Raw genomic sequence first — 18823 nt, forward strand, 5'->3', positions numbered from 1 at the left:
GCAATTGTATTTTAATTATTATTATTATTTTATAACAAGACATATATAGAAATTTAATTCTTAGATTTTGAAAATAATTGTTTATCTGATAATATGTTCTGGATGGATGAAATTGCAATTTCAAGAAAGAAAATAACCATAATAGATTATCAACAACAAATTGTTTTGCTAATTGGTTCAATTAATCATTGTTAAGTTTTGTTAATTTTTTAAGTTACGTTTTTCTGTGTTTGGATTGTAGGGTAGGAAAAATAGAGTTTTAGAAAGTTTGTTTAAAAATAAAAGAATAATTTCCAAATTTTATATTCTTTTTAATGATTCACAAAATGTTACAAATAAATTTTATTAAAAAATGAATATTTTTGTTAACTTGCCTTTTGAATTTTTGAGAAAAATTTTTTTGTTTTCATTTTGGTACTACAAAATTTGTATATATGATTTATGATTGTTCCTATAATGAATGTTCAAATTCATATTTATGACTATGATTGTTCCTATATTATATTTATGATTGTTCTTATAATAAATAAAAATGTTATTATGAAATACATTATTATTTATTAAATTAATACAAATTGTAAAAAATAAATTTAATGAGACCATCCTAAAAAATTCATCACACGCAACGCGTGGGTTTGCGGCTAGTTTATGTAAATATGAAAATCTTGTGATTTAATATTCCAATTATAGCGGTAAATAGAATAATTAACCTCACACAGTCTAATTCAATGTATCTTATACACTTGATACATTAAAATATCAACTAAAAGTCTCCATTTCTATGATCAAAACAAACCATCTTAGTCGACATATTATAATCTTCGCATATAAAATACCCAATTTAATAACTAGCCACGAAATCAAAATATTGAATTTACAAGAAAGTTGTGATTTATATATTCTATAACTAAGACATATAAAATTACATACAATGCATTTCAAAGACCATATGATAATATCAAAATATTTATGTTGCCATTATTCTAGATGATAAAATAACTTTTATTAATTTAATACATAATTTTGTATATTATTTCATAAAACATAATATCACACATAATTTTGTACATAATGCCATACATGTAATACATAATGTCATGTCATACATGTAAGAATTAAAGGCAAGTGAAGCTATTCAGCTGTTACAGGAAGTACACAAGCAGCCTGCACGCACACGCATACATAAACAAAATAGGGTAAACGAAGACATTTTCCTCAAATGAAATTTTTTTAATTTCAATATTTTCCTCAGATGAAAAATTTTTAATTAAAACTATGGCCTCGATGAATTTAAGCTCCAGATATTGCGGTGTAAGCTTCAATTGGTTTGTTTCGGCTTCCTTCGATTCACTAGAAACGTAGAGAGAGCAATAACATTAGTCATTTCTATAGTACCATATTCACATATTTTAAACTATTCATATCTTCTCCCAAAAAAAAAAAAAAATCATAACTTTTAAACTGAAAAGTGAATGGAACTTTTACCGGTAGAGATTTGCATCGGCTTTAATTTTTTGCCAACCCATGTATATCTGGTTCTCAATTTCTTGCTGCTTCCTGGCACTATCCTTTTCCATCAACTTCTGTTCCATAAGGATTTTTCCCACATTTGCGCTATTCTCAGCTTCACTGATAGCCTTTTTTTTTTTTTTTTGCCTCTGCCTCTTTCTCAACCACTCTGTGTTTCTCAATGGCTATTAGGACCTAACAAAGTAACAACATAAAACACAGAATGATGCACTCTATTAACTTCGGAGGCTTATTGTATAATAAATTATCCAATATGTTTGCCACTGACCGGTTGTGGGTGCAAACACATGCATGTACAACAATTGGGTATAAGCAAAAAAAGCTTGTGATGTTAATGCTCATTGGACCAAGGCTAACTGGCTTTAAGGGCATTAAAAACACATCTAATTTGTAAAGAATCCGCATATTAAGAATCATATTGTGTGTGTGTGTGTGTCTGTCTATTTGCTTTGCTTAACTAACAGAGGAAAATAAAAGAAAGTAAAAGGACCTTCTCTCATATTCAGGAAAAAGAAACTGAACCTTAATGCGTTCCTCTTCCAACTGTTCAAAATTGCGTCTTATGCTTTCTGGGATGGTTGGCTTTGTAACGTGAACACTGATGATTTCAATACCTGGAGCATTACCTCTGCAGTCACCTTGGAGAGCATCTTTCATCTTTTCATCAATCTGTTAGAGTCAAATGCTTTGTCAATATAACATGAAATAAATAAATAGAAAAGGATTTGATGAACACTACACTAGCTCATGGTGATGGTACCATAATGTTACACAACTATATGAAGTATAGTTATAATGTTGGCAACTTCACACCAACTTAGAGATGACAAAATCTGACACGACCCGTGAACTCAACATGACTAACCCATTTATAAACAAATCATGGGTTGAGGCTAAGCGGATTAGATTCCCGAAGAGAGATAATCCCATTAGAATTTTACTTAAAAATTAATTAAAGAGAAACAAATATAATATATGTATCAATTAACAATAATATCATGTGCATATGTAATAAAAATCAATAATAAGATGTGAAAAATTTCTTACTAGATTATATTATTCAAGGACCTCACAAGCAATCAGGATGCTTCGTTCAGGGAATATGTAAGCTGAACTATTTTGGGTTTATTTAGCAATGAGAGTTGCTTAGAACATTTAGTAGGTGATTACGCACCTCTACAAGAACACTAAATTCCAATGAGAAGCACACAAAGGCTTGAAATCACTTGTTCTCAAAAAATTTAGTTACAAAATGAGTACAGGAGTACTTATATCATCTATCCTACAACTAACAACCATTAGTATCTTGCCAAGTGTCAAACTAACATTGCTTACATCTAATGCATGTAACTAATTCATTAACAAGACTAACTAATTCAAATAAGAATGATTGCTAACTGCCTTAAGGCTCTTGTTTAGACATAAAGAGAGCTATAACTAACTGTTCTCAACAGCTAAGGCTGCTAGCTTGAGCTCAAATAAAAACATCTTAAAACAGTTTAGAAGATACTCCTACATCATTGCTCTCCTCAACTAACCAGGATTAACAAGAGCTTTCTTTTCTCTTCTCACATCCCTTGCAAGTATGGTGATGCGGGAGACACAAGAAGATTATTATTTAGTATTATTTATGTTTGCAAGCCCATTGTATTTTTGTGTTTCAGGTCTATTAGTTTATTGGGCTTTTAGTTATTGGGCTTTTAGTATTTTAATTTAAAAGTAAGGTTATTTTTGTAATAAGGCAATTAGGGTTTCCTAGCCAATTAGAACTAGGGTTTAGCAATCCTTTATAAACAACCTATTGTACTCCTTGAGGAAATAGTTGATATTTTGATGAATGAAAACAATGGCCGTTTGGTCTTTCTTTGGTCTGGTGCTGACTCCAGGTCTACCCTAGGTGCTGACTCCTAGTGGTTTCCCCGCTTGGTGCTGACTCCAAGCAAGGCCTAGGTGCTGACTCCTAGGTCATATCCCTTTATTTTTTTATTGTTTAGTTTTGTTCTGGTTGTCCTACGTCATATTTGTGAATGATGCGGGAGACACAAGAAGATTATTATTTAGTATTATTTATGTTTGCAAGCCCATTGTATTTTTGTGTTTCAGGTCTATTAGTTTATTGGGCTTTTAGTTATTGGGCTTTTAGTATTTTAATTTAAAAGTAAGGTTATTTTTGTAATAAGGCAATTAGGGTTTCCTAGCCAATTAGAACTAGGGTTTAGCAATCCTTTATAAACAACCTATTGTACTCCTTGAGGAGATAGCTGATATTTTTGATGAATGAAAACAATGGGTGTTTGGTCTTTCTTTGGTCTGGTGCTGACTCCAGGTCTACCCTAGGTGCTGACTCCTAGTGGTTTCCCCGCTTGGTGCTGACTCCAAGCAAGGCCTAGGTGCTGACTCCTAGGTCATATCTTTTATTTTTCCGTTATTTCAATTTTGTTCTGGTTGTCCTGCGTCATATGGCCTAGACAATATTTATAACATTCAAAATGGACATGACCAGCCATAAAATCTTTCCTATCGTAATAAAAATTCTTGTAATAGATATGTTGCATTTGTTAATAAACAATTATTTTAATAAGATATTAATAAAGAAGTTCATTAACGTGTCATTACTTTTGTAAGTTCATACTAATGCATGGATTCATCTATCGTTCATATCTAGAATCACTATGATAACAAAACTTCTAATAGGAGGCCAAGATACTGACAATGATATATAGGATAGATTTATTAAGGCCAATTGCTCAACATGCATGAATCTCATCATGGAAGGACTTCCAAGATTATTATGCATTAACTATCGAAAGACTAGCCCTTATTGTCTTTCATCGTCTAAGCAATTTTAACTTGCACCTCCTTTTCATCATGGTCTAACAATGTATCTATAAGAATAGACTACATCAGGATAGATATGGTTAAGTCAAGGACTATAATGAATGCATTCATAATCTTTGTCAGCTAAATCAAGTAGACATATTTTAATATACCAATATTTTATATCATAAAAATATTGCATAATTTCACAATAAATTTTGAATAATTATTTATTGATAATAAAGACATCATAAAATATCATGATGGGCCACATTATTCTAACAAATCCTTGGAAGTGAGCATGGCACAACTTGCAGGGACTTTATTTTGGGGAGGGATCAGATTGTTCAACTTTAAGATTTCACTATGCTAAACAATCTATCAGATTAAACTACTAAAGCAAAGGAAGAAAAGTACACTACTTTAATAGCACTTGGAAGACTTCTGATAGTGTAAAGCAAAATTAGAAGCTCCCAAAATATTTTCCAAAGGGTATGTTTTCTTTAGTATACATACTTGATCGAAAACATCAATGTAGACTTGCTGAAGAGAATGAGAGTTGCAGAACTGATTGATCTCATAATGAATTTTTTCATATATCCATATCTTGTCATACTGCTCCCCATATTTCAGCAAAGTGTCATGCACATAGTCCTTGTGAAGCCGGTTAATAACCTGAAAAGGCATATATAAGCTGAGCATTTCAAACACTAGCGAAACCATAATGTTAATAAAGAGCAACATCTTGTAACTTTACCTCTATCTTCTCAAAGTTGATCATTACACCTCCTTTTGTACCACAAGGAATATCACTCACCTGCAATTACATTCACAGGAAGGATTTGAGCATTAGACTGACAAGATGAAATTCCTCAATTTTCAGTTCAAATTCATTGAATATTACCTGATCGGTCTGAAGGGTTACTTGAACAGGCTCATAACGGGTTATAAAAGGCAGCTTCAGATGAAAACCTGAAAATTAAGTACAAGCAGACATTTCATAAGTGCTAGGAAAGCAACTACTGAATGAAAATCATAAAGAAAGGATCATAGTGAAACCTGGATCATTAATTGTCTTTAGAAGGGCGCCTCCTCTCCAGTAAACCCTGTGCAGAATGGACAAACAATTCGTAATAGTTGATGATGACAGAATCACTATCTATAGAATTTATATTTATGTCAGAGATTTTTGAACTCAAACCCTAAATCCTAAACACTTATTCCAGTGGTTGAGATTCAAAACATTTCTAAAATTTCAACCGAACTAGCATTTAATAACCAGATTATGTAGTCACTCCATAAAGAAAACACTAATCCAATGTTTTCTTTTTTCGGGTATGCCTCCCTGGCAGCAGCAATTACCAAGAAGTAAAGGAGTGTAGAAAATCAAAAGACCAGGCTAGCCAAGAACAAACATTATACTAGTTTTAATTGTTTTTAGTTTGGTAACTCTTTTTTTTTTTTTTTTTAAACTTATTCAAAGTGGGAACTTAAATTTAGTATTATAATAATAACAATAATAACTGCATTTTGTGTTTTTTTTTTTATTATAATTTTTTTATTGCACTTCAATTGATAGCCTTATATTTTACACTTTTTTTTTTTTCAATTTCTGGTCATTTTAGTTTCAAACTGTGATTTTTTTTTAATTTTAAATACTTTGAAAAATAGATAAAAAATTGAATTTAACTTATATTTTTAAAAGCAATCAACACAACAAGACATGTATACAACTTTACAAGTAAATTTTTATACTCCTAATATTTTCAAATTGATCTATTTTTTCATTTGTTTTAGAGTTAACTTAGATGTCTAATGATAGTTTACATTTATTGTAGTTTTTGTATGACATTTATAGTTGTTTACAATTGATCATTTATTTTGTTGTTAATATAAATTAATAATTTTTTGTTATTATTTTTAATATTATCTTTTAATTTTGTTCCCTCTAGACTGAAATCCTGACTCTGTCGTTGTATGGGGCTGACATGGCTTTGACTGCATACCCATTCGGTTTCCTTGGCATTGGCAACATGCATATACACATATAATGCATAAGACAAATACATATCTTCATTCTTAAGTATAGCTGTGTGGTTATTCTCCTCACAATGTGTAGGAACTGTGTGATTGCAAATATTTAATAGATGAGAATTTTTTTTTTCTTTTAATGTTGATATCCAAAGAACTTTCAGTAACTACTTATTTTTTTATGGTTCAATAGCAATGTTACAATGGAAGAAAACGAATAAGTTATCTTCTTCTTTGGAGCTTGAGAAAATATTATGGACTTATCTTCTACTTTCAAAAAGATAATCCTATAAAAATACTTGTAGGTATTTATGTTTAATTTTTTTTAATCTTCTAATCCTTTGATAACCTTGACTTACATGAGATTCTCAAAAACACTTGATCTAAATGGGAAATTAACTTCAAAAGGAACCGTATTTTAATATATATAGATGATACAAGCATAAAGCAAGCTTTGCTAACTAGTCATATTTAACATAAAATCAAGCAAAATATAGATCCAATGAGGCCAAACTAATTAAAGCAGACTAAAAGCACAAAGTCCTCCACTAGTTTGATTCAAATTGAGTTTTGAACACTGCTGAATGTGATTACTGGAGAATATGATACAAACATAAAGCAAGCTTTGCTAACAAGTCATATTTAACATCAAATCAAGCAAAACATAGATCCAATGAGGCCAAACTAATTAAAGCAGACTAAAAAGCACAAAGTCCTCCACTAATTTGATTCAAATTGAGTTTTGAACACTGCTGAATGTGATTACTAGAGAATATGATACAAACATAAAGCAAGCTTTGCTAACAAGTCATATTTAACATCAAATCAAGCAAAACATAGATCCAATGAGGCCAAACTAATTAAAGCAGACTAAAAACGCAAAGTCCTCCACTAATTTGATTCAAATTGAGTTTTGAACACTGCTGAATGTGACTACTGGAGAAAACAAATCGATAATGCAGAAAATGTGAGGGATCAGATGCTAAAGCAAACGCACGCTATTGAAATCAATGAGAAAGAATGTGATGATGATAATTAATGAAGATGGCAATGAAGAACAAAGCAGTGGCGGTAGAATATTTATATATTGTGTCAAGAGTTGATATAGTTTGAGATATAATACCGTGGCAAACATGGCGATGAAGGATAAGAAGACTGTGAGAATTAGAGAGAAACCGCTGCCGCTGCCGCACCCACCACCTTGAGGAGGCTTCGGAGTTGCAGGTCTCAGTATTTTTATTTTTATTGGTATGTTCGTATTTGACAAGTGTCCAAAACAAGAAGGTATTTTATGAATCAAATATATATATCTACACTCTTACAGAGTGTAGATCCCTTTATTTTATGCATAAAATAATTATTGTTCTGACATGAACATAGTTAGATGTTAGGACATATGTGAATCATATTAAGAACATATGTCATATAGAGTTGGCTTATCTTTTAACAAAGCGCACTTTACTTGTATTTTGGTAGATCTAGGATAAGTTTAGTACTTTAAGGAACAAGAGTTCAAGTATTGAACTAAATTTATAGTGTACTTTACAAAAAAAGTACACTATGTGAGTGTTTGGATTCACGTTTTCGTGTTTGCGTTATCACTTTTCAGCGTTTTCCTTTTTTTTTTTAGCCGCAGTGGTTGACTTTTCTCCTGTGTACAATGCACATTAGTGGGTCCCGTGCATGTTCACAAAACCCACAAACTTCACTTTTCAGTAACTTTTTCATTAAAAATGGATCCTGCAGCACTATTCACACATTTAAAAATGATTTTACTACAGTGTTTTCAGTTTTTAGTTTTTAATTTTTAGCAAAATAAGTTGTATCCAAACCGACCCATATATATTATACCAACTTTATAGTGTACTTTACAAAACAAAGTAAAATTCCTCAACGTACCTTGGGTTGGCCGAAGATGCTCTCAAATGGTAAAATGACTAAAATCAGTGGAAGTTTACGTGGGAAATCTTCAAAGTAACCCATCAATTTTTTAGGGGGAGGACTGTGTAATTAGGGATGGCAATTTTTACCCGACCCGCGGGTACCCGGCCCGGCCCGACCTTAATGGGCCGGATTTTACCCGGTCCGATTAGAAATAGGGTCGGGTATGGGTTTTAAAAAAAAAAACCTGAAGCGGGTCCGGGTCGGGTCCGGGTTTTATTAAAAAAATCCGAAACCCGACTCGTGACCCGACCCGGTAAAAACCCGGTACCTAAAATTACTAAAATACCTAATATATATATATATATATATGCCCCTAAAATCTAACCCTAAATTCCCTAATCCCCCATTTCTTCTTCAGCAGCCTCCCTCCCTCTCAATCTGACATTCCCACGCTCCCTCACCCTCACTTTATCTCAAACCACCACTGTGAACACCATCAAAGCTCAGACGGCGAGACACCCAACCCACATACGCCGCCGATTCACTCCGACCCTCAGTCCCTCTCCCTCAGCTCACGCCATTGACTCTCCTCGTCGAGCTGTCGCCGTTTTTCTTCAGCTTCGGCCTTCAGTGAAAACGTCAACACTACTTATTCTTCTATCCCAAAACCTAGAAAGTGTCTCAAACTTAAAGTCGTAGAAGCCTAAGAAAAAAAAAAGAAGAAAAAAAAAGAAACTTAAAGTTGTAGAGCATAGAGAAAGAGAGAGGCGTATGGCTCACCAGTCACCACACAAACTTGACTGGTTAGGAGACTTAGGACTTAGATGACGGTGTCAAAGACTCAGAGGATCACTGATTGGAATCCCTCTTGAACCGTTGCATACGCAGCGTATGTAATTTTTTTTTTTAACAAATTCATATTTTATTTTTGGGAGTAAATGGTTGTGACTTGTGAAGTTGATGTTGTGATTTGTGTGTATTTATTTAGATTTTTGAATCATAATTTAATTTAGATGGGTATCCTAACTAAGAAGGGATCTGGGTTTTTTTTACTTTATATTTAAAGTGCAATGCATGTAGGTTTTATTTACGAAGCGAAAGTGTCTTTGATATTCTCCACTTGTTTCGGGAGAAACGAAGGGAACGACAACTCAGCGTAACACACTGCCCCACTACTGCGTTTCTTCGTCATCGCCACTGTAATTGTTGCTGCTGATGGTGCTGCTGCGAAGATCGCTGTGAGGCCACCATGTATTCGTTTGCTCACAGGCCTGGGAAGTTAGCATTACCCAGCCGGCTTCACGAACTCCAACTACAAGGACTCTTCTCTCTTCTTCTCTATCTGTAGATAAAATAATGCGGCGGAGTGCATCTAAAAAATGAGGAAAAAAAAAAAAATCCTAAAAGTAGTGAGGTATTGGGCCAGCAGCCGAACAGGCCCAGAAACACTGAGAGGCCTCTTAAGAAAATCTATGTGTCCAAGTTTGTTTTTTGTTTTGATTTTGTTTTGTTTTTTTTTTAATATCTCCTTATTACCTATTGATTGTTTAATGATATATTATGTATCTGATGCATGTAACACATTTCTCAATGAATCGGCTTGTGAGGTCCATCCCATGTGGAACGATGGTTATATGAGATAATATTAAGTATTTTTTAAGTACAGTAACGTGTCTTTCACATTCATAATAGATTCTACTAATTAAATTTATGTAAAATCTCATTATAAATGTGAGAAGATAAAGTACCACAACTTGTATCATTTTCCATTATATATATCAGATAGATATATCATCTTTCCATGGTTACTAGTCGTGTAAGTCAGCATATCATAGTAATTTTTGTGATAACTCAGATATTATGCTAATAATAATATGCCAAAGGTGTAAGTTTCCACATTTGTTATATGTAATTTGTAATTAAAATAATGTTACTTTTACTGCATCTATTACTAACACTACTATACTAGGGGAGGGGAAATGGAGGTTGGAATCACTAATAAGGGCATCACAAAAGATATCATTATCACTAAATTTTCAATTGAATCCTAACATGTTAGTTTTGTTGAGGATTTCAATTTTANTGATACCCTTATTTTTCTAGTGTAAATAAGTATTTGACCCATTTATAGACAGTAAAGGAACAATTGTACAAGGTAGGCTGACTCTTGTAATCAACAAGTGACAAACAAGTATTGTAAATAGTCAAAAAAAAAAAAAACATTATTATTATAATCAAGGAACAAATAGGTCTCACACTCTCTCATTTAAGAGCTGGCCCCCCTATGAGAAAAACTTGGCCCCTCCTCCAATACGTAGCCATAAAAATGCCTCACCCCAAATTCCTACTTTTCATCTTTTTGACTTTTCCTTTCCTTCTCTAAGACATGTTAGCCATATCTCACTTTTTTTTTTCTTGAGTGAGGCCATATCCCATAGCTATTCAAGACATATGTTGTACTGGTGTGGGAATTATCACCAGAGAGAAGAGAGACCATGAGGGTACAATATTAGACTACTAGTGGGAATGAAATTGATTTTGAATTTAGTTGGGACGAATGAAATTGATTTTGAATTTATTTTTGACAACAGTAGTCTAATTTGGTTGAATTTAACTGCTGTTTATTTTATGGTTGTTTATAGTGACTTTGTTATATTTAATTTCTATAAATATAATTTCTTATAAATGTAGTCTAATTTTGATTAAATTTAATGTTTTTTTTTCTAAAACTAATGCAAGAAGACATGCATATATGTATATATGTCACACTTTGTATTTTTTTTTGAATTGCAAATCAATATGATAATATTACCTCGGCCCCCCCAACCAAAAATTTCTGGCTACGCCCCTGAAATTATTCTTTTGTATTTTTAGCATCTATTTGTACTACAAGGACATTTGTCTATAGGTTGTATCATCAGTAAACTCATTCATTTTCCACTCAATTGTCTATCATATAGGAGATTCTTAGCCTATTAAATGATCTACATTATAGAAAAAAAAAATTACCGATAATACATAAGAACATAAACATGGATGGGATGACCATTTGAGTGGCAGTGGTTGAATACTCAGATCAGTAATGCTTGTGTTTTGATTGTTGTCTGCATTTACGGGTCTATCTCAACAAGGGTTTTGGCTTAAGTATAAAAGTGATATTGTCATTGTTGCAACTTACTAATATGACAAATTGTGAATAGTATATAAAAAGAAGGTGTTGCTATTAAATGAAATCCTCAACAAAACTAACATGTTAGGATTCAATTGAAAATTTAGTGATAATGATATCTTTTGTGATGCCCTTATTAGTGATTCCAACCTCCATTTCCCCCTCCCCTAGTATAGTAGTGTTAGTAATAGATGCAGGTAAAAGTAACATTATTTTAATTACAAATTTACCATATTAACAAATTGTGGAAACTTACACCTTTGGCATTATTATTATTAGCATAATATCTGAGTTATCACAAAAATTACTATGAGTATGCTGACTTACACGACTAGTAACCATGGAAAGATGATATTATCTATCTGATATATATAATTGGAAAATGATACAAGTTGTGGTACTTTATCTTCTCACATTTATAATGGATTTTACCATAAATTTAATTAGTAGAATCTATTATGAATGTGAAAGACACGTTACTGTACTTAAAAAATACTTAATAATTATCTCATATAACCATCGTTCCACATGGGATGGACCTCACAAGCCGATTCATTGAGAAATGTGGTTACATGCATCAGATACATAATATATCATTAAACAATCAATAGGTAATAAGGAGATATTAAAAAAAAAAACAAAAACAAAATCAAAAACAAAAAACAAACTTGGACACATAGATTTTCTTAAGAGGCCTCTCAGTGTTTCTGGGCCTGTTCGGCTGGCCCAATACCTCACTACTTTTAGGATTTTTTTTTTTTTTCCTCATTTTTTAGATGCACTCCGCCGCATTATTTTATCTACAGATAGAGAAGAAGAGAGAAGAGTCCGTTGTAGTTGGAGTTCGTGAAGCCGGCTGGGTAATGCTAACTTCCCAGGCCTGTGAGCAAACGAATACATGGTGGCCCTCACAGCGATCTTCGCAGCAGCACCATCAGCAGCAACAATTACAGTGGCGATGACGAAGAAACGCAGTAGTGGGGCAGTGTGTTACGCTGAGTTGTCGTTCCCTTCGTTTCTCCCGAAACAAGTGGAGAATATCAAAGACACTTTCGCTCGTAAATAAAAGACCTAACATGCATTGCACTTTAAATAAAAGTTGAAACTGGACAAGTCCTTTGGGGCAAAAAAAAAAAAAAAAAAAAAGGAATAGGAGTAGAGTTTTTCAAAATTGTTTTTCTTAACTTAAATTAAAATAAGGGTAGTAAAAAAGAGATACTATTAATCTTTCAAATAAGATTTCTCAAATACTTTCGCAACAAATTATAAGTAGTAAATTGTTTTTGGTTCTAATTTAAATCTATTACAAAAATTACTTTTTTGACTACTAATAACAACCTGTAATAACTTGTCGCTTATTATTTGTTATAAAAATGTTTTAAAAACATTATAAATATAACATTCATCTTTAAATAAGTTAAAAGATAAGTTAGGAAAATTATCAATATTATTTGTAAATTCGTCCGTCAAAGAAGATCATACTACCCATTATTAGGTGTGTCTATTTGGAATATTCCAAAATAGAATGGAGAACTAACAAAATAGATGGGATGAATGGAATTAAGAGAATATTTAACTATTTAACTATTATTTTAACATCCGCCAAGCCTTGCATTCCTCTTTTTCCCAAAAATATTCATGCATTTACTTATTTCAATAGACATTTTAACAACTGTTGCCTCTTGCTTTTTGGACTTGCCTGCAAAAATGTGATAGAGGAGGAGCAAGCCTTATAATTGCCTCAGCACCTAGCATTTTGCATTTTTTATTCATGGTTCACCTCGTACAATCTGTAATTCTAACATTTTTAATTACTTGTGAAAGTGGCTCAGAATTAACCATTAAACATCAGAGATCAACTAATGCGGATGATACATTCTGGTTTTGGTATGTTATCCTTTTATTCATCACCTAACATTATAAAAACTGTTGTTTGTATTTTCTTCTCTAACAGCACCTATTATGACTAAGTACTTTGCAATAATGGATTCTAGTATGTTGCTGACACAAATGCAAAGTAGATAATATGACCATAATTGTCTTAAAAAAGAAGTTAGATGTTATACTCAGAAAAAAGTTCTAGTTTTTACGTCATTGGTCTTACTGTATCATAATATCTTATTAAATATGGGGATCTTGGATCTAATGATATTTTTTTCCTGTTATCTTATCTAGGTGGGCCGCTTGCATTGTCTATATCCTTGGTGGGAAGATGCAACTGTGGATTTTATGATTAGCAGGGGTTATAATGTTAGTGCACAGATACAACAGGTATATTCCGAATTGTGTTGCCATTTAAATCAACAAACGTTATTGTGTTGTTTTGTCCTGCATATACAAAAGAGGACCCTTGTTATAAAACAAATCGAGTGGGAACAACACTTAGAGAAGGGGAAACTTAAATTTGCAGTTAACAGATATCTATGGACTATGGAGCATGTGAAGGAGAACATTCGATGGTTCATGGAAAAGGACATTGTGTTCAAGAGCTCATAGATCCTTCATTCATTTTCAGGCATTTCATTTCTCTTATTGCACAATCTTTTTAAATTTCTGGTGCCTCAACAGATGGTCAATAAAGCCCTGCAGCAACTTCTGAATGATCTCCAACATGGGAAATTTAATTGGCAGATGCAACTGCCTTGGTTTTTTTATCTTGATCGTTAATTTGTGCTGCTCTTCCCAATCTCTTTTCTGGATCCTTAAGATCTTTGAGAATTTTTCTTAAAAATAACAATAATAATCATTTTTATTAGAGGAAATTTCCAACCCCCCCCCCCCCTTCTCGCTCTCTGTTGCTGGTGTAAGAACATGTAGCAGGTGTCCATGCATAAGTTTGGTACCCCCCCCCCTTCTCGCTCTCTGTTGCTGGTGTAAGAACATGTAGCAGGTGTCCATGCATAAGTTTGGTAGATCTAAGCATGAAAATTACTACAAGTTGCTTGTCTTCCTCACGTATCATTGGAGTCGCTATTTTGAGCTCAAAGTTGTTAAATAGAATTATCCATAACAAGGTTAATTATAGTTGTACTATTTGTGTGTGAGAGAGAGAGAGAGAGAGAGAGAGGATTTTGATGGGAGTGTTCGTTAAATTTTGTGTGGGAATGAATCTACCTTTAGTTCCAGAAGAAGGTTTATTGGCATATACTAAGTTGTGTTCGTGTTTTTACCTCTTCACCCCCACCCCTCTGCCCCCTTTTTAATGACAATTTCATATCTCAATCGAACGCCACAAAATTTTACCGTCTCTGAAAATGCTGTTTTCACTTTTATTTACCAGGTAAAGCAGAAGACACTTATCATATGGGGTGAGGATGACCAGATCATTAGTAACAAGCTTGCAGTGGTTAGTTTATTTTATGGATATAAAGCATAGAATGCAACAGATAAGTAATGGAAAAAATGCTCAGGATTCAGTTGGAATAACAGATTTGCCAAATTGATTGTGGATTTTGTTCAAGAAGATTGCTATAAAGAGGCTGAATGTGTTTCCCAATATTGAAGTCCACTTTCCACTAGTTCAAGGGAATTTTTGTAAATGTAAAAAACTATCACAATTTGCATTCTATTTTTTGCTTGAAGGTGACAAGCGATCTTTTATATTATTTGCTAGGCAAGAAACATATCCGTAATAGGCATAGATGCTGCCAGTCATTTTATTTGTATGCATTAAAACTGAATTAAACATATAACTTATTAACTACGTCCTGCGTAGAAAACTATTATTATCAATTTCACATCCATGTGATGCTTCAATTACCCATTCCGGAGTTGCTATGATTTTAGGGACTAGTCTTAATTTCCTATATTTGCATCCTGTTGTTTTCTTACCAAAATGGAATCTGCATCCTATTGTAAATTTCTTGCTTCTTTCTACAAATTGATGAGGAAGTTGGATAGATGCACAATCCTGCATATTTCAGTATGTAAATGGTTTAGTGCTTTTCAAGACTCAAAGGACTCCCATTATCATTGTTATGTGTATCCTGTTTTAGTAATCAAAGTTTTAGTTTCGATGAGAAATATTAGTACAATAACCTTATCTTGTAAAGAGTTTTTCCAAAAAACTAATTTACACTTTATTTATGTGGCAACTTAGATTAGTAGTCTGTTTAAGCTGACCCTAAAATTGTTGGAATTGAAACTTGAAAGACACTATTATGAGCCTTTATGTATATGACACTGCAGGTTATGTATAAAAGTAGGGCCTTTCAAATTCCTGGGGCTACAACTGGCCAGGAATCATTTTCATTGGAAGGAATGGCAAAGATTGTATTAAAACATCTACCAGTGTTTGAATGTGTTATATACTTGATGTTTTGGCAACATGTCTTGCAAGATATGCTGATGGTGAAGCTTGGGACTACAACTCTTGTTGAACAAGATTTTCACGTTTCACATGAACAAATAGACCAAAACACATACAGATGTTCCTCTTTTCCTTTTATGAGCAGATGAATATGAATGCAATGCTTTCTGTATGTGAAGGATTCATGCTCTACCATTAACTTACATATCAACTCACCCAGCGGTTGGCTGCCATGATTCCCTGGATGATGGGAAGTCATTTTAAGTTTAGAGGATTAATTACAAGTTTTGATACTTAAACAACACTGCCCAAAATTAGAGGGGAAAATATGTATTTTAGGCTTTTTAGCCAAATTAAAAAATGTTATCATTAGCCATTAAAGGTCCCACTACTCATTATCATGCAACCGAATCTATTATATTATCACAGATTTTTCATTTTAGAACTTGTGAGTTCACTGAGTTGTAAATCATTTGATTTGGTTGGTAGTTCACGAGTCTCTCTCAAGTTCCAACACTGTTAAGCCAAAGCATATGCACGATTGCATTTTTTTAAACCAGATATATATGGCCATGCACGTCAAACTCAATTATTCTAAGAAGGGTTTGACACTTGTTGGGCCCAACCATGAATTAATGAATTAATGGCTCAGAAGGTTTAATCTCTTCCCCATGATGTTAGGAACATAACTTGTTCACGTGACAAGTTATGAGTGAAGTGATGGAATTGTAGATTTACCTCTTTTACACTATCACTCACAACTTACTACATGAACAAATTGTGACAAAAATTGTGATCTTAGCATTTTTCATCTTTTTTCGACCTCAAGTTAATCAATTCCGACATAGACATGCCACGCCTCTTTTCTCCCTCTTTAACTTTTATATAAAGAAAACAAATATCAAAATAGGCTGCCAAGTATTTTGCCTTTCATCAAAAGTGCACCTAGGTTGGTACAAATATAAACGTCATGGGAGATGGGTAGTGCGTCCTTTTTTTTTTTACCAAAAAAAGAAAAAGAAAAAGAAGTGTGTCCTCTTTCTGTCTGATGAGTGAAATTTGTCAAAAAGATCAACAAGATACGTGTTCAAATCACAATATTCTAGCTATATCAATGGATACATCCACAATAAAGGTTCCTTTCCCTTCTCCTTGACTTTGATGGTAAACAAAATACATGACACAATAACATTAAAGAATACATTTGACAGAAAATAATGCATGTTATTTGTGATTAATCTGTTGAGGACCAATAGCGGTTTTGTGGCTTTGTGTTGCTTGTAGCAACAAAAACATGCTCAAATCAGCACCAAGATAAAGAAATTATTGCCAAAGAACCATAACACTAACATGAACAACGATTTTGAATTGGCTAAAAGTAATTAACTAATACAAGTAGGTGGGGTAGTGAAATTCCATTAAATTAAAAAAATACTGCCTCTCTAGATATACAAAAAGGAAAAATCTAAAAAGAAGAGATCAGGTTCTTCTACCCTAAGAGCAGTCATATCACTACTCAAAAAGGAATCAAATTCACCAGCAACAGCCCAGCTCTTTTTTTTTCACATAGGAGGAAGACAACAGAAAAAAAGAAAATAAAATAAAAAATCCTTGGTGGGAATTGCCTCCAGATGATTCCAAATTACAAGCCTAGGCTCTATCATGGTCACATCTTGTCCACGCATCTTTTTTTGAACTAGATGTAGTATTATCAGGCCCACAGCAAAACTGACCAAAATGTCAGGCCCAGAGAAAAGAACAGGTTAGTGCCTGTAGTGATGAGAGGTAGAGTAACACTTGAGTCATTGATGCCAGTAGTGCCACTTCCTGTGGGGCTGATTCCTGAGCCGAATACTAAAGGAGTTGTGGTGCTTGTGGTTGGAGTTGTAGTTGTGGTTGTTACTGTTTGGCTGAACCAAGAAAAACAACAATGTATACTAACCTCAAAACCATACTTAATTGTGACCAGATTTAAAATAATTAAAAAAACAAACAAACCATTCATACTACCCAAACACGAGCAATTTGTCCTGCAAGCTTAAGCCCTTGGGAAAGTATGAAATTTAATTATCTAACTATTATTCTGACACTTTTAGTTGCGATTGGGCCTTAACTTCCCCTTAATAAGTGAAATGCAACATGGGGAAGTTAAGAAAATATGTATGACACTCATTTAATCATCTAACAATTAGATATGACACTCAAAATATTCTATCATTTAGCATATATCATGCAGAAAATAGAAGTGAAGCTAAGATCTGGGGAGGAAGAGGACAAAAGATATTGTGAAATATCTACATCATGAAAGCTTACCAGCTGCAATTAAGAAGCAGGCTCAGGATTGTAATGATATCAATGTGAAGATATGAAGTTGTGCTAGATCACTTTTCTGAATCACTGTCCAGAAATCATTTAATCCACCTTGAAAAAGTTAGTCTAATACTAGCTAAATATCACAGAACAAAGAGCAGGGAAGTAGGCTTTTCACAAGCAAAATTCATCAGTAATAATCTATAACCAAAAGAAATAAAAATGATCTATGCTCACTTATCCAAAAAAAAAAAAAAAAGCTCTTTGGGCATGGGAAATAAGTCCCTACATAAACAAACACAAAATTTTCCACAAATTTTAAACCAGATTCACTCCACAGAAGTGAGAAAGTTTTTCATTTGAAAATAACAACTGAAAATTTTTCCTTTCATGAGAAATTAAACCAAAATGTACACTCAAAATGACAAAGATTTATTATTTGAAGTAAGAACTAAGAAACCATACTTGGGGCTTGCTCGATAAACACAACTAGCAGAAGCTACTGCTATAAATCAATCATCCAAAAAAAATTGAAATTAGTAAAATATTTAGTTCACAAAAACTGCTGGCGGATGAGTGTCCAAGCCCAAAGAGACTTACTAGGGGCAGTTTGACCGACAGTGGCAGTGCCTGAGAAATCACAGCTTCCTTGAGTCTGACCTTTTTTTTTTTTTTTTGGAAATAGCTGTTCACAACATAGTCACAGTAAATTTGATGCAGAACAACCAAAACAATTGAACAGTAAAATTTAAAAAAAAAAAAAAAAAAAAAAA

General features: G+C 33.1%; 2 long non-coding RNA genes and 1 pseudogene across 3 annotated transcripts; 1 reads left to right on the forward strand and 2 right to left on the reverse strand.

Annotated features, from left to right (window-relative positions):
* Positions 1–1131: 1131 nt before the first annotated feature.
* Positions 1132–8361, reverse strand: LOC112024622 (uncharacterized; annotated as a pseudogene).
* Positions 8362–13080: 4719 nt separating this feature from the next.
* LOC136061849 (uncharacterized) lies at positions 13081–16146 on the forward strand. 2 transcript variants are annotated; one of them, XR_010623708.1, is made up of 4 exons: positions 13081–13318; positions 13607–13702; positions 14712–14777; positions 15620–16146. It is a non-coding gene; the product is annotated as an uncharacterized LOC136061849 (long non-coding RNA). The 2 variants fall into 2 exon arrangements; XR_010623707.1 differs by lacking the exon at positions 15620–16146 and having other exon boundaries at positions 13085–13318; positions 14712–15156.
* A 940-nt stretch (positions 16147–17086) lies between these two features.
* Positions 17087–18644, reverse strand: LOC112024514 (uncharacterized). Its single transcript, XR_002884135.2, has 2 exons — positions 18054–18644; positions 17087–17650 (listed from the first exon to the last, which is right to left on the reverse strand). It is a non-coding gene; the product is annotated as an uncharacterized LOC112024514 (long non-coding RNA).
* Positions 18645–18823: the final 179 nt, after the last annotated feature.

This window comes from Quercus suber, unplaced genomic scaffold, assembly GCF_002906115.3.
Source record: "Quercus suber isolate HL8 unplaced genomic scaffold, Cork oak 2.0 scaffold_357, whole genome shotgun sequence".
Taxonomy (NCBI): domain Eukaryota; kingdom Viridiplantae; phylum Streptophyta; class Magnoliopsida; order Fagales; family Fagaceae; genus Quercus; species Quercus suber.